This window comes from Gossypium arboreum, chromosome 12, assembly GCF_025698485.1.
Source record: "Gossypium arboreum isolate Shixiya-1 chromosome 12, ASM2569848v2, whole genome shotgun sequence".
Lineage (NCBI taxonomy): Eukaryota > Viridiplantae > Streptophyta > Magnoliopsida > Malvales > Malvaceae > Gossypium > Gossypium arboreum.
Window position 1 is genome coordinate 80,583,135 of NC_069081.1, and position 14,730 is coordinate 80,597,864.

The window sequence follows — 14,730 nt, forward strand, 5'->3', positions numbered from 1 at the left end:
AATGGAATGATGAATTTATATACATGTATGTATGTGGTGATGAAAGTATTGAATGAAAGGAAAAGAGGTGAGATGTATTGAGTTGTTGATTTCGGCACTAAGTGTGCGGGTATAAACATTTGTGATCATGAGAATGGCACTAAGTGTGCGGGTTTTTAATTTGTACAGCACTAAGTGTGCGAGTTTGATTATATAGCACTAGGTGTGCGAGTTGATTTTATAGCACTAAGTGTGCGGACTCACTATATGTTTTGAAATCACCATTGACACTGAGTGTGCGACATTGTTAAGTTGATCACGGACAGCGGATCGGGTAAGCACCTTGAGTTCATGGCTAATAGGCGCTATGTTTATATTTGGAGTTGAGCTTGGTAAGTTTTGAACCTATGTGACAATTTTAATTGAAGTCACGTACATGAGAATTATCGTGGAATAAGTGAAAAGGCTATTTAGTTGTATGATTGTAACAAAAACAAAATGATGTATAAAAACGCTTCAAATATCCTATTGATTAGTATGTGGAATGTGAATGTGAATGTGTAACTTGGTGTGAGATTGAACCGAAAGGTCTAAGGAACTATGGTATAGTTCGCTTGGAGGAAGTAATTAGCATCGTTTCATTTTGTTTCCTCTTATGACAATGTTATTAATGGATGGTAGTGCAATGCTTATGACTTACTGAGTTATGTACTCATTTGGTGCTTATTGTTGCTTATTTAGGTTCTTGATCCATTTTCCGTGTTTCGGGACCGTCGTCAAGTCATCACACCGCTAACAACTTTTGGTATTTTCTTCGTAGTTGGTCTAGGAGTACATTTCGGCATGTATAGGCTATTATGTTTTGTTTGAACTTGGTATGTAAAATTTTGAATAGCCATGCGAAAATGGCTTATAAATGTTTTCAGCATAATGTTATAATCATTTGGTATGTATATGCTCATTAAGAGGCATGGAAATGTTTGGCAATGACCAGCCATTAGAATGGGTCATCATGATTATATTTTGGACTATATATGAAAAAGGGGTGGTTGAATCATAGAAACTATGTGTTAGAGAAAGTCTACCCTAGAAATAGATGCTGGCAGCAACAGTGATGTGGATGTGAAAAATCACTAAAAATAGTAATAATGGAATTAAATAGTGAATAAATTATGTAAATGAACCTTGATGAATATATTTTCATATGGAAGAAACTAAACGGTCATATGAGTTGTATGTTAAGAGATATTTGGGTTTTCGTGAAACAGGGCCGGAACGGTTTCTGGATTCCTTGTTCCGAGTTTGAAAATTCATTATAAATTAACCAGAGATAATTAGGAGTCATACCATATATGTATAAATTCCTCTTTGAGTCTAGTTTCTATAGAAACAAACGGCATCAGTATTAAAGCCCTGCACAGGGAGTTATTCGAGTTGTAACGCATGAAGGTCAGTGTAGTCGACCCCTGTAACATTTGAGACTTTAACTAATAAACTGTACTAATTGGCTCGACCAAAAATTCTAGAAAAAAAATCTGTAGATGGAAATATGAGTCTAGTTTTAGGGAAAAATTACGAAACTGATTTTCGAGTGGTAAAACTCAAGTTATGATTTTTGAAGCGACCAGTACACAGATTGGCAGCTTGTCTGGAAATTCTCAATAAGTGGTTTGAAGTCTGTTAACACCTCGTGTTCGACTCCGGCGACGGTCTCGGGTTCGGGGTGTTACACAAAGTCTTTATACCAAAGCTTGTCTAGTTGATAGTGTGTTGACTCTCCAATCGTCTTCCAATCCTTTCGAATCCTCGAGCTTTTTCAGACAACGAAAAAGAGAGGGATAAGCATTTACATGCTTAGTAAGCTCGAATAACCGAAAAGTAAACTTAACGAGTAATTAGCATACATCCGTATTTAAATCATGAAATCATCAATTATGAAACGATTCCCTATCACATGCACTCAATCAATGAGTTAGTTACGTAATAAAGCATCATGTAATTTATGTAGATGAGCTCATCATTCATCATCTTATTGACATACATCATATTAATCCCATTGAGTTTCCAGGAAACCTCAATGGAATACCCATTATCCGTCAATTCTTACAAATGATCATTTCACATATATGCACTCCCACGAACCTCACATCTCATGGTAGGATTAGCAGTCTAGGCTAAATCCCCCATATCATGAACTCATAAGGTGATGTCGAGATTACCAGTCCAGGCTAAATCCCTTATAACGTCAAACACCCTTAATGAGCTCGGATCTGAATTACTAGTCCAGGCTAAATTCAGACCCTAATCTAATTACCCGTCTGGGCTAAATCCATAATGCACACATATTCTTTGAGAGGCTTGATCATTCAAGGAACACCCGTCTGGGTTAGATCCTTTTCATACTTGAGATCACGGATTACCCATCTGGGCTAAATCCTTACTGCAACACATGCAGGATCTCTTTACACATATCAATGAGGGTTTATCCATTGAATTCTTTTTGTCAACCTCATCCGAGACATTTTTCACATGATACCATCAAACATGCATTTGTATGATATTTCATGCTAATAATAAATGCAATCATCATGCATTCATAAATCATTCAATTATGCATATTAGGGGTTTACTTTAAGTTATCCGAACTTACCTGGTATTCTTTTTAAAGTTGTGTTTCGGTTATTCTGAAACCTTGTGTTTACCTCGATCGACCTCTGGAATTTGTTCCTCGGGGTCTATAACAACAAAATTTAACTCAGTAATACACTACATTATATATTTCAAGTTTAATAATTACCCCCGGTCCAAATGACCATTTTGCCTCTAATCTTTCACATTTTTACGACTAAGTCCCTAGGCTCGTATAATGAAACACATGCACTTTTTATCATACCCAAGCCTAGCCAAACACTTTTCCTTCTTATGGTAGCCCACATTTTCCATTATTTTCTCATTTCTACCACACATTTACATCTTTTGCAAAATAGTCCCTATAAGGATTTTTCATGAAAATCAACTAGGAAAAGATGTTTAATACACATTCATCTTTCATATTCCTCCATAATATATCAAAATACAAGAAACTCATGCATGGGTAAATTTTTAAACATGAACCCTAGCATGAAATATGGGTAGAAATGGAGAGAGCAAGCTACCGGGATTTCAAAAATACAAAGAGCATGAAAAATGGGGCTTGGGAGCACTTACTATTGAGCTTGGAAAGCTTGAAAACCCTAGCTATGGAAACCCTTGAAGTTTCGGCTGGAAAAGGAAGAGAATGGGCTGATTTTGGTTCATTTTTCCCATTTTATTTCATTAAAATACCAAATAACCAAAATGTCCTTAAGCCCTTTCCTTAAAATTCCATCCATGCAAGCCCATTTTTGCCCAAAAACTTAGAATTTGGGAAAATTGCTCTCCAAGACATTCTAATTCATAACCCAAAGCAATTTCGTACAAATTGCTTCTAGAATTCAAGTTTTGCAATTTATTCTACTTAGTCCTTAATTTCCAATTGAACACCTTACTTAAAGAATTTCTTCATGAAAATTTAACACATGCATATGCTCATATTCTAAGCCTCATAATAATCATAAAAGTAAATATTTTAATGTCAGATTTGTGGTCCCAAAACCACCATTCCGACTAAGCCCTATTTCAGGATGTTACATTATATATATCATCCATCACACATATATATATCCATTTCACATTCTACACATTTGAGTCCACATAGTTAGTAGATAATAAGTAAACCTAATCTATATTAAGAAATAAATTTCATGCTTATTTCATCCGTCACATGATAAATTCTCATCCTTTTCATTGCATATGTGCATATCCATTTTTCCATTTCTTATGAACATTAGTACATTAAGTTTTTATATATGTCCTTCCATTAATCTTTACTTACTCAGTGAATAAAATGAAATAACATTGAAATCTAGGAAAATACTCATATCACCATTTAATTCTCTAAACAGACCACCACATCACGATTTAACGTATTTATAGATGTATAAAGTATATATAAATCACTCCAAGGCTTTAAAATTCGTTATCAAACTATACTAGTCAAAAGTTCAGCTTGTATTCATACTTACGATACATACCTCACTTGAAATGTGTTATGTGAATAGCAAATGATTGAAGAGTGCCATGGTGTCTTTCAGCTCTACTCTTATTTCTTTGATTCGTGATGCCTTATCGTCTTCCAGCTATGGTTTTCTTCGATAGAATCGTGATGCCATAACGTCTTTTAGCTATAGTCTTACTCAATAGAATCATGATGACATAACGTCTTTCAGCTATAGTCTTACTCGATAGAGTTTTGATGCCATAACGTCTTTCAGCTATGGTCTTACTCGTTTCTGGTATGGTGCCATAGTGTCTTTCAACTATGGTCTTAATTATTTCCTTCAAGCCAAAAAATTAGATTCCTATTTAAAAAATTAGATATTAAACAATCGAAACAACAACTAATTGATTTAATCAAGTTACGAACTTACTTGGACTGAATTGTAATAGTTGTAGAAGTTCAAGGACTTTTGAAATTTTCCCTTTTCCACGCAAGTCAATAGGGTCTTGATCTAAAATGTAAACTTTCCCTTTATTATCTTATATTCATATGCCAATTAATTTATTCATTTTATACCCTTTTATTTTTTAAAATTACACAATTGCCCCTAACTTTTACAACTATTGCAATTTAGTCCCTTAACCCAAAAATAATCAAATTAACCATTTTCTCAAGTTTAAAATTTACAACTGAATAATCTAGGCCCTTAAACAGTCCCAATTATATCTTTATTTCACCATCAAACCTTGAAATTTTAATAATTTAACAATTTAATCATTAAAAAAACTAATAAAAATTACTTCACATAACAACCAAATACTACAATCAAAGCTTTAAACACATAATTATCATAAAAAACAACCAATATTAATCAATGGCAACTTCTAAATTTTTTAACAGATTCAAAAACAAAGGTACATGTTAGCTAGACCTAGTTGTAACGATATTAAAAACATAAAAATAATTAAAAACGTGATAAAAATACATACAATACAATTGATTTTAAGCATGACCAAAACTTTGGTATTCTTGAACCACGACTTTCGGTGAAGAACGGTTGAAGAAAGTGAATAAAAAATAATGAAATGGCCATTTGTCTTATTTTTGTTTTATTTACTTTTTTTTTTACATTATGAATTTATAATATAACTTATAATTTTTATAAATAAACCATTAATAAACTGTCCAACATAAATGAATATGGCTTATTTTCCAAATAAAACCATCCAACAAGTTATTTAAACCCATTTAGCCTTTATAACTTAATAGCGATTAACTTATGCGACTTTTACAATTTAGCCCTTTTTCTTTAATTAACTATCTAAACATTAAAATTTATTAACCATATTTTGTTACAACCCAAATAACACTCTGAAATAATTAACAAAATATTTACGGGCTCCATTTATAAAAATGAGGTCCCGAAATCTCCTTTTGTAAAACCACTTGACTTTAAGGATTTACCACATGAACCTAATTATTCGTTCAAATAGCATAAATTATCATTATAAAAATTTATTAAAATGCTATTTTGACTCGTAAATATTAAATGATAATATTTACAAATTCACTCATCGAATTTGTGGCCTCAAAACCACTATTTCTGACACCACTAAAAAACTGGCTGTTACAAAAACAATGGTTGAATTCATTTCCACGGGGTTCTATCACGACTTGGGATCAGATGACTGAGAAGTTTTATTGAAGTACTTCCTACCGGATAAAATAAATAAGTTAAGGAACAACATCTCTTCTTTTGCTCAAATTGATTTGGAAATATTATATAATGCATGACAGAGATTTAAGGATATTTTGAGAAGGTGTCCTCATTGTGGTTACCTTTGTAGTTACAAGTTCAAACCTTTTACCACAGTTTGAATCCCTCGATTAGGAAACTAATTGATGTAGCTGCTGGTAGAACATTGAATAATAAGACACCTTAGGCAGCTCAAGAGTTTATTTGCGAAATGACACTGAATAACTATTAGTGCAAAGTCATGAGAATGAAACCAATAAAAGAAATTGATGTTTTTCATATTGATGCAGTTTCTATGTTAGCAAATCAGGTTGAAGCTTTTCGTAAGAAAATTGATGGTTTGAATTTTTCTAAGCAGGTGAATTTGATAGTGCAACGTGATGCGAATGGAGCGGGGATAAATTATTCAGAATGTTTACCCTTCGGTTCTAGTATGGAGTATGAGCAAGTCAACTTTATGGGTAACAACCCCCTCTAGGTTTTTAGCAACCTTATCAGCAAGAACAGAAACCAAACCTTGAGGTATCCGAAACTCAATTTTGAAACATTGAGATAGCTCTGAAAGATCAACAAGCATTGATTCAAGGGCTTGAAAATTAGATTGGACAGCTTGCTAAACTAGTTTCAGAAAGACAACAAGGTAGCTTACTTGGTAACAGTGAAACTAACCTAATGGAGCAAGCCCACGCAATCACTGTTCCAAGCATGGAAGGGTTAGTCGAGCTTGAAAAGAAGCTAAATTTAGAAGCCATTGAGAAAAATGATAGGGTTGGGGAAAGCAAGAAAGATCATAAGCTAGCGGTTAGAGAATTCAAACAACAAATTCCATATCCGACAGCATTGAAGCAAGACAACATAAAAGAACAATATGGTAAATTTCTTGAGCTTTTAAAAAAAACTACATATTAACTTACCTTTTGCTGAAACTCTTTTCTAGATGCCCAAGTATGCAAAATTTTTAAAGGAGATGTTAAAAAAATAAAAGGAAGTTAGACGACTTGTCAACTGTAGAGCTCAATGAGGATTGCTCGATCATTCTCCTAGACAAACTACCCAACAAGCTTAAAGATCTAAAGAGTTTTACTATTCCTTGTCTTATTGGTAGTTTAAATGTTGAAAAAGTTTTGGCTGATTTGGGGGCTAGTATAAATGTTATGCCTTAAAAAATGTTCAAACAATTTGGTCTCGGGGAACCAAAACCCACTAGGATGAATATTCAATTAGCTAACAAACCAATTAGGTATCCTAGGGGTATTATTGAAGATGTACTTGCTAAAGTCGATAAATTTATATACCATGTTGATTTTGTTATATTGGACATGGATGAGGATATTGAGGTATCCATGATCTTAGGTCGACCCTTTTTAGCCACTTCTAGAACTGTTATTGATGTGGGTAATGGTGAGCTTGTACTGAGTGTAGGTGTAACACCCCGTACCCGAGTCCGTTACCGGAATCGAATACAAGGTGCACACAAACTTAGTTTAACTATCTTCACAGTCCATTTAGAAATTTCCAGACAAGCTGGTTACTGCATCAGTGTCGCCTTAAAAATCATATCTTGAGTTTCAAAGCTCAAAAATTTGTTTCGTAATTTTTTCCTGAAACTAGACTCATATATCCATCTACATATTTTTTTCTAGAATTTTTGGTCCAGCCAATTAGTACAGTTTATTAGTTAAAGTCTCCCCTGTTGCAGGGATCGACTATACTGACCTTCGTGCGTTACGAATTGGATATCTCCCTGTACAGGGATTCAATACTGATGCCGTTTGTTTATATAGAAACTATACTCAGAGAGGAATCTATACATATATGGAATGACTCCTAATTATCTCTGGTTAATTTACAATGAATTTCTAAAGTCGGAACAGGGGATCCAGAAACCGTTCTGGCCCTGTTTCACGAGAACTTTAATATCTCTTAACATATAATTCATATGATCGTTTCGTTTCTTCCATATGAAAGTAGATTCATCAAGGTTAATTTACATAATTTATTCACTATTTAATTCCATTCCTAAAATTTTTAGTGATTTTTCAAATCCACACCACTGCTGCTGTCAGCATCTGTTTTTCAGGTAAACCTTACCTATTTCGTGGTTTCTATGGACCAACTAGAGTTTTGTCATACATAGGTCCACATATAATCATTTTTAGCCATTCCAATGGCTGATCATTTGCTCACACTTCCATTCAGTCCGTAGTCACATCATAAAACCATACATATATACATAAACACAAATGGTCTAATGCCATACTCCACTTTTACGAGCCATTTTCGCATGGTCGCATACACATACATCACAAAAGTACTTAAAACGCAACAAAAGGGTAGTCCTATACATGCCATTTCAAAGCTCAACCAAAATTGTACCAAAAGGGGGCTTTGATAGTGTGGATGACTTCGACTTCGTTGATCCCGAATCCGATAGCTAACGAGCGAAACCTATAAAACAGAGAGCCAAAGCAACTGGGTAAGCATTTTAATGCTTAGTAAGTCTCAAGCAATGGAATCAGCTTTGACTAACGTATTACATTCACATGGCTAAATGAATCACTTTATTAATACACATTCCCATAATCATACTTATTTCACATTACCGACCCTTATGTTCATACACAAAAGAACAACTTAGCCAAAGGCCGGTAGCTCGTTTATCAACCTGGCGATACTTACTTGTAAGGACTCAACTAATTCAAGCACATACAAACATACCTCATTGCTGGAATTTTCACAAGTGTATAAACTGAAATTTTTACAGCAAGATTGCTCACTTCGAATCACGTACCTTTGGATTTAACCGGATATAGTGACTCGCTCGATTGTCTTGGGACCTAGCTCGGTTATAGTGATTCAGACGATTGCCTTCGGTCTTAACCCGGATTTGGTAACTTGCACAAATGCCTTGGTCTTAGCCGGATATAACAACTCATACGAATGCCTTCGGTCTTAGCCGGATATAAATACTAGCATAATTGCCTTGGGACTTAGCAGGATATCATTCCAATGTTCATTTACACATATATCAATAATCAAGACACATCCATAATTCATTTTCGTTACTAAGGCTCTAACACAAAATATTTATCAAACCTTTACAATTTCGGCTCAATAGCCACACACACAAGGAGCATGATTTCAATATAATTCAAGTAGGGTCATTACTCGAAGACTTACCTTGGATGTTGTCGAGCGATTTCGACGGCTACTCGACTACTTTTTCCTTCCCTTTATCGGATTTAGCTCCTTTGCTCTTGAGCTTAATTTGACAAATAAATCGATTTAATCATTTGAGCATCGAAGAGGAATTCAAGGTACTTAGTCAATATATATACTCATTAGGCATCAAAGTCGCATATGTACGAAATCATGAATCGAACTCAACACATTAGTTAATATTCCTCTTAGCGAATTTTCTAAGCCAAGAATAGGCATCAATATGCTTGCCTCTAACCGAATGCATGCACACCAATTTCCCCTCATGTGGCGAATATACATGTCCATGTTGAGGCCAATTATACACTTAATACCACACAAAAACAGCATACATTTTACTACTAACGCATTACATATCGTAGCTCAATACACCTCTCGATTTACTTCATAACCAAACATCATCACAAGCAAATATACACTTGAAATAGTATATATGTCATACCAATACGTCATGTGCAAACATATATTCATGTAGGTGCAAGGGCCGAATTCTCAAGTGGCTTATATCCAAATATACACACATATCCAAAGCTTAAATCTTAAATATACACACATATCCAAAGCTTAAATCTTACTTACCATGCAACATGCATGAATCATACTTATGGATATACCATGGCCGAATACCACAACACCATAATTTTGGTCATGATTAAACAAAGAACTTAGTATCTCCTTCAAAAATGCTAAAAGAAAATCTAAGAGTCCTCAATCCCCCATCACATGTTTCATTATCAAGCTTGATATTTAGCATGCAATGGCATTAACACCATATTCACTTTGGCCGAATTTCATTCCCGTGACATAGCAAAGATTTGAACCATGGGCTAACAAGAACATCAAGCTAGCAACTAAAAACATGCATGAATCTCATGGCACAACCTCAAACATACCTTAATCTTGATGCAAGTATAGCCAACCTCTTCCTAATCCTCTTCCAAACCAAACATGAAGCAAAATTCCTTCCTTCCTCTAGTATTTTCGGTCAAGGGAGAAAAAATGGATGAACAAATTTTTTTTTCTTCTCTTTTCCTCAATACACGGCAAGGGGGTTTCACTCACACACACTTTTTTCTTTCTTTATCACCCATACTTATTTGTTTATTGTTTCTCCCTAATGCACCAACAAAACATGTTTCATGACATGTTTAGCCCATACACCCTTGTCATGGCCGGCCATTAGCTAATAAATGGGGAAGTTGACATGCAAACCCTCATTTTGCATGCATGATCAACTAGTCATTACACATTTCCCCTCATACTTTTAAAGTTTACTACTAGGTCCTTTCTAGTGAAATTCACATTTATAACTCTAAATTAAAGCATCAAAAATGTCACACATGAGTTAACACATATTATAGGCATCAAAATAAATATCAAATTATTTTTATGCCTCGATTTTGTGGTCCCGAAACCACATTCCGACTAGGGTCGTTTTAAGGCTGCCACAGTAGGTGATGAAAAGGTTACTCTTCAAACATGTGATTTTGTTAGAGTTCCTAGTGAGTCAGATGGTACTTGTTATTCTATTAATGCTAGTAATCATGTGGCTTGACATTCTTTGCAGGAATTTACTAAAGAATAATTGTTTAAACAATATCTGTCTTAAGGTGATAAAAATCAAGGGACAAGTGGAGGGCGAATGGTGGAGCTCGATGAATTAGATGAATGGCGAAAAAAGGTTGAGGAGAACCTAAATGGCGAACAAAGGTTGAGGAGAACCTAAGAATAGTCGAAAAAATAACTATGCAACACCATAGTGTGCATGTCAAGAGGATGAACCGATTCAAAGTTAGGGACAAAGTGCTATTAGACAAATGGGATCAACAAATGTTCCTTTCAGAGCTTAAGTCAATAGGGTCAAACCCATTTGTAGTAAAAAACGTATTTCCATATGGAACCACTGAGATAACACACCCTGGTTACGACACATTAAAGGTAAACAACCTTTGTCTCAAACTTTATTTCGGCGATAATACTAACAACGAGAGAAAGGAGCTTCAGCTTCATGTGTAACATCCCGAATTAGGGTCTAGTCAGAACAGTAGTTTTGAGACCATAAATCTGGAATAGAAATGATTATTTTATAATTATTTGATGGTCTATGATCTGATTGGAAGCTTGTGTAAAATTTTCATGAATAAATTCTATGCTTAAGATGTCCAATTTGACTTTAGGGACTAAATTGAATAAGTTACAAAACTTGTGTTCTAGATGCTTTAGGCATGAAATTGCATTGGATTATTAAATATAGGTCCTTAAATAGCAATTAGACCAATTTGTAAAATTTGGACAAAAATGGGCATGAATAGGAAAAATTTGAAAGAAAAGCCTTAAGGGCATTTTTTGTCATTTGGTAAATAAAAGAATAAAAAGGGAAATTGAAATGAAAATCTTGTCCATCTTCTTCAAGACATAGCCAAATTTCACAAGGGTTCTATAGCAAGGGTTTTCAACTTTTCAAGCTTGATTGTAAGTGCTCACTAGCCCCGTTTTTATGTTCTTTGCATTTTTGAAGTCCTTAAAGCATGATCTATCCATTTCTACCATTATTTTGAGCTAGGGTTCATGCATGAAATTTGAACCATGTGTAACATGGTTGTGTTTTGATGTTTAAGGGACGAATATGAATGTTTGATGTGTGATAAACATCTTTTACTAAGTGATTTTTAGTGAAAACACCTAAAAAGGACTTGTTTGTAAAATGTGTAAAAATGAGCAGTAGAAATGTGAAATAAAGGATCTATGGGCTGATATGAGGTAGGATATGGATTGGCTACGCTTGAATAACCAAGAAATTGCATACATTTCATTTTACGAGCCTAGGGACTAAAGTGTAAATAAGTGAAAAGTTAAGGGTAAAAAGGTAATTTTACCAAAGTATATGTTATGAGTCGATACGAGTAATGTGTGTATTGAGAAGGTTAAATTTGGCATTATAGTTCAAGAAAAACGTGATTCGGGTCTTGATCGGGAGAAGAACAAGGTTTATGAGGATTAGGCTCGTTTCTATCATTTTGTACCGAGGTATGTTCACTTGCAAATAATGCAACATATACCATGCTTTAAATGCTTTAACATTGCATGTATGTAAGTACATACATATTTAATGTGATGATGTATCATGTGTTTATTGCCTAAATTGTATCATGAATTATACTTTGATTTCTCTATGAATATGTGATTTGGTGCTACGAGCATTGAAATCAACATTACAAGCAAGTTCGAAGGAAATATGGTATCGAAGAATCCTGTTTGAACCTTAGGAAAAGTTTAGGATACAAGTGACATGTCACTAGGAATTATGTAATCTGAACTCTTTGAGTTTGGCTGAATTCATGATATATGTGACATCTAAACTCATTGAGTTGGGGTCTAAGTTCGTGATATGTATGATGCATGTTTTGGCGTCCAGGTACTGGTCTCGTATATGCTATTAATGGTGAGGTAGTCTAGCATGTGTTGCGGATACCTGACGGCTTATAGGAGTACTCCCGTGAGTAGCTCGTAAGTGAGCAACATGTGGTCTGAGATATGGAGTAGCATTGGCTACATATGAGGCACTTAGGTGAAAGTTTCCAATGTATCCTATATATTCTGAGTGTTCAACGGGTAGTTCAAGAGAAGCCCAATGAGTGATCTTAATGATTCCATCAAGACAAGAAAGTAAGTTATTATGTGCAAGTGGCACATGTATGTACATCGAACTCATGTGAATGACATGAAATATGATGAGCTTATGGTAAGAATATGTATACATATATATATGAGAAATAAGTTCATGAGATTTGATAAAACGTAAGGTTATGTTCGTTATGTTAAACGCATGATTTATTTTTGTTTAAGATGCATATTATTTGCTTGTGAACTTACTAAGCTTCATGCTTACCCCATTTCTTTTCCATCTCTTATTGTTTTGCCAAGTTAGCTCGAGGATCGAAATACGTTGGAGGCACGATCACACTATCAATTGAACATTTGGGTTATAGCTAGCTTTATTATTTTGAGTATGGCATGTATAGGGACTTGGCCTTTTTGTTATGTGTCATATTGATTAGCCAAATGTGTTGGCTCATGATGGTATCATGATTATTTTTTATATGGTCATGAGATGTGGCTTATATTGATTATTCTAGGTTGTAACCCTATTTATCGATGCATGCATGGAAATGCATTGATGCTTGAATATGGTTATTGTTGTTTGTGGTTGATGAGTGTGATGATTGGCATCTACGTTTGATGATTGTGATATAGTTAATAAGTATGCAATGAATGTGGTAGAAATGTGTAACTTGGAGGTAAATTGGTAAAGATGATAAATAAACATGAAATTAGTGTGGAATGCCATATGAAAGTATGATAATTTGAATGGGTGACATGTTGGCTTTACTAAATCATAGTTTAATCATGAATGTGTATGTTTGAATAATCAAATGTGCTATGTTGCATGCCATGAAGTGAATATAAATGTGTGATTGTTTAAGGGTGGCAAATGGCTTGGAAAATAGACTAGAAATTTTCCACACGGTCAGACACACGGGCATGTGTCTAGGCCGTGTGTGACACATGGTTTGCCACATGGGCGTGTGATCCGGCCTGTGTCCCCTGCACCTTAATTATGCAAAACAGAATGCCCAATAGTAAACACACGAGCAGAGACACGATAGTGTATCTCAGCTGTGTGAAGGACATGGCCTTAGGACATGGGTGTGTGCCCAGGCCGTGTGACGCCTGCACTTCATTTTTAGAATTTAATTGGCCACACGGCCTAAGCACAAAGGCGTGTGACTTGGCCATGTAACCTTATTTTGTTGATGACGTCATAGTCAGAGAGTTACACGGGCTGAGGACACGATCATGTCCCGTGCCACACGGGCGTGTGTGACCACACGGCCTATCCACATGGGCATGTGACTCTCCAAAATATAAAAATTTTCTAAGTGTTTAAAAGGTTTCGAAAGTTCTCAGTTTAGTCCCGAATCATATTCAATATATGTTTCGGGTCTTGTAGACCCTTACAAGGGACAATTTGCATGTGATTAAAAAGTTTTAAATTGGGACGAAATTTTATGACTCGATTTTATATGAATGTTTATGTTTAAGTCTGATAACGCCTCGAACCCTGTCCCAGCGTAAGGGGTGTTACATTTAATGGTATCAGAGCTATGTTTTAGTCAGTTCTCGGACTAACGTAGCATGTGTATGAGTCTAGCTATAAATGCCATACATATATTATGATAGTGTGACGACTTCTGACGATTTAAAAATGTGTTTTCATATAGTAAATGGATCCTGATAGAGCAATGGCATATGATGTTGAAAGTAACACGCTTGCTCCCTTTGAAGGAGTAGTGCTGTCTGATAGTAGACCCATGACTGTTAGTAGAGGAGAAGGAGATAGAGAAGCCTTTCTCCACATGATGGATGCCTGGTACACGGATTTCGTTCGAACGAACCTGAACGCTCAACCTCCTCCACCCCCTCCAAATCCACAACCAGTGCCTCAAGGCCTAGATTTTATGAGATTTCATAGAACCCTAATAGCTAGAATTCGAAAGTAATGAGCCGAGGAATTTAAGGCCAATGCCGATGATGATCCTAAAAGAGTGGAATTTTGTCTAGAGAATTCTATCCGGGTATTCAATGAACTGTCCTACACACCTGATGAATGTCTAAAGTGTGCTATTTCATTGTTGAG

At 35.1% G+C, this 14,730-nt stretch overlaps 1 non-coding gene across 1 annotated transcript; it reads right to left on the minus strand.

The window, feature by feature from the left end:
• Positions 1-5,788: 5,788 nt before the first annotated feature.
• LOC128285832 (small nucleolar RNA R71) lies at positions 5,789-5,898 on the minus strand. Its single transcript, XR_008276380.1, has one exon. It is a non-coding gene; the product is annotated as a small nucleolar RNA R71 (small nucleolar RNA).
• Positions 5,899-14,730: the final 8,832 nt, after the last annotated feature.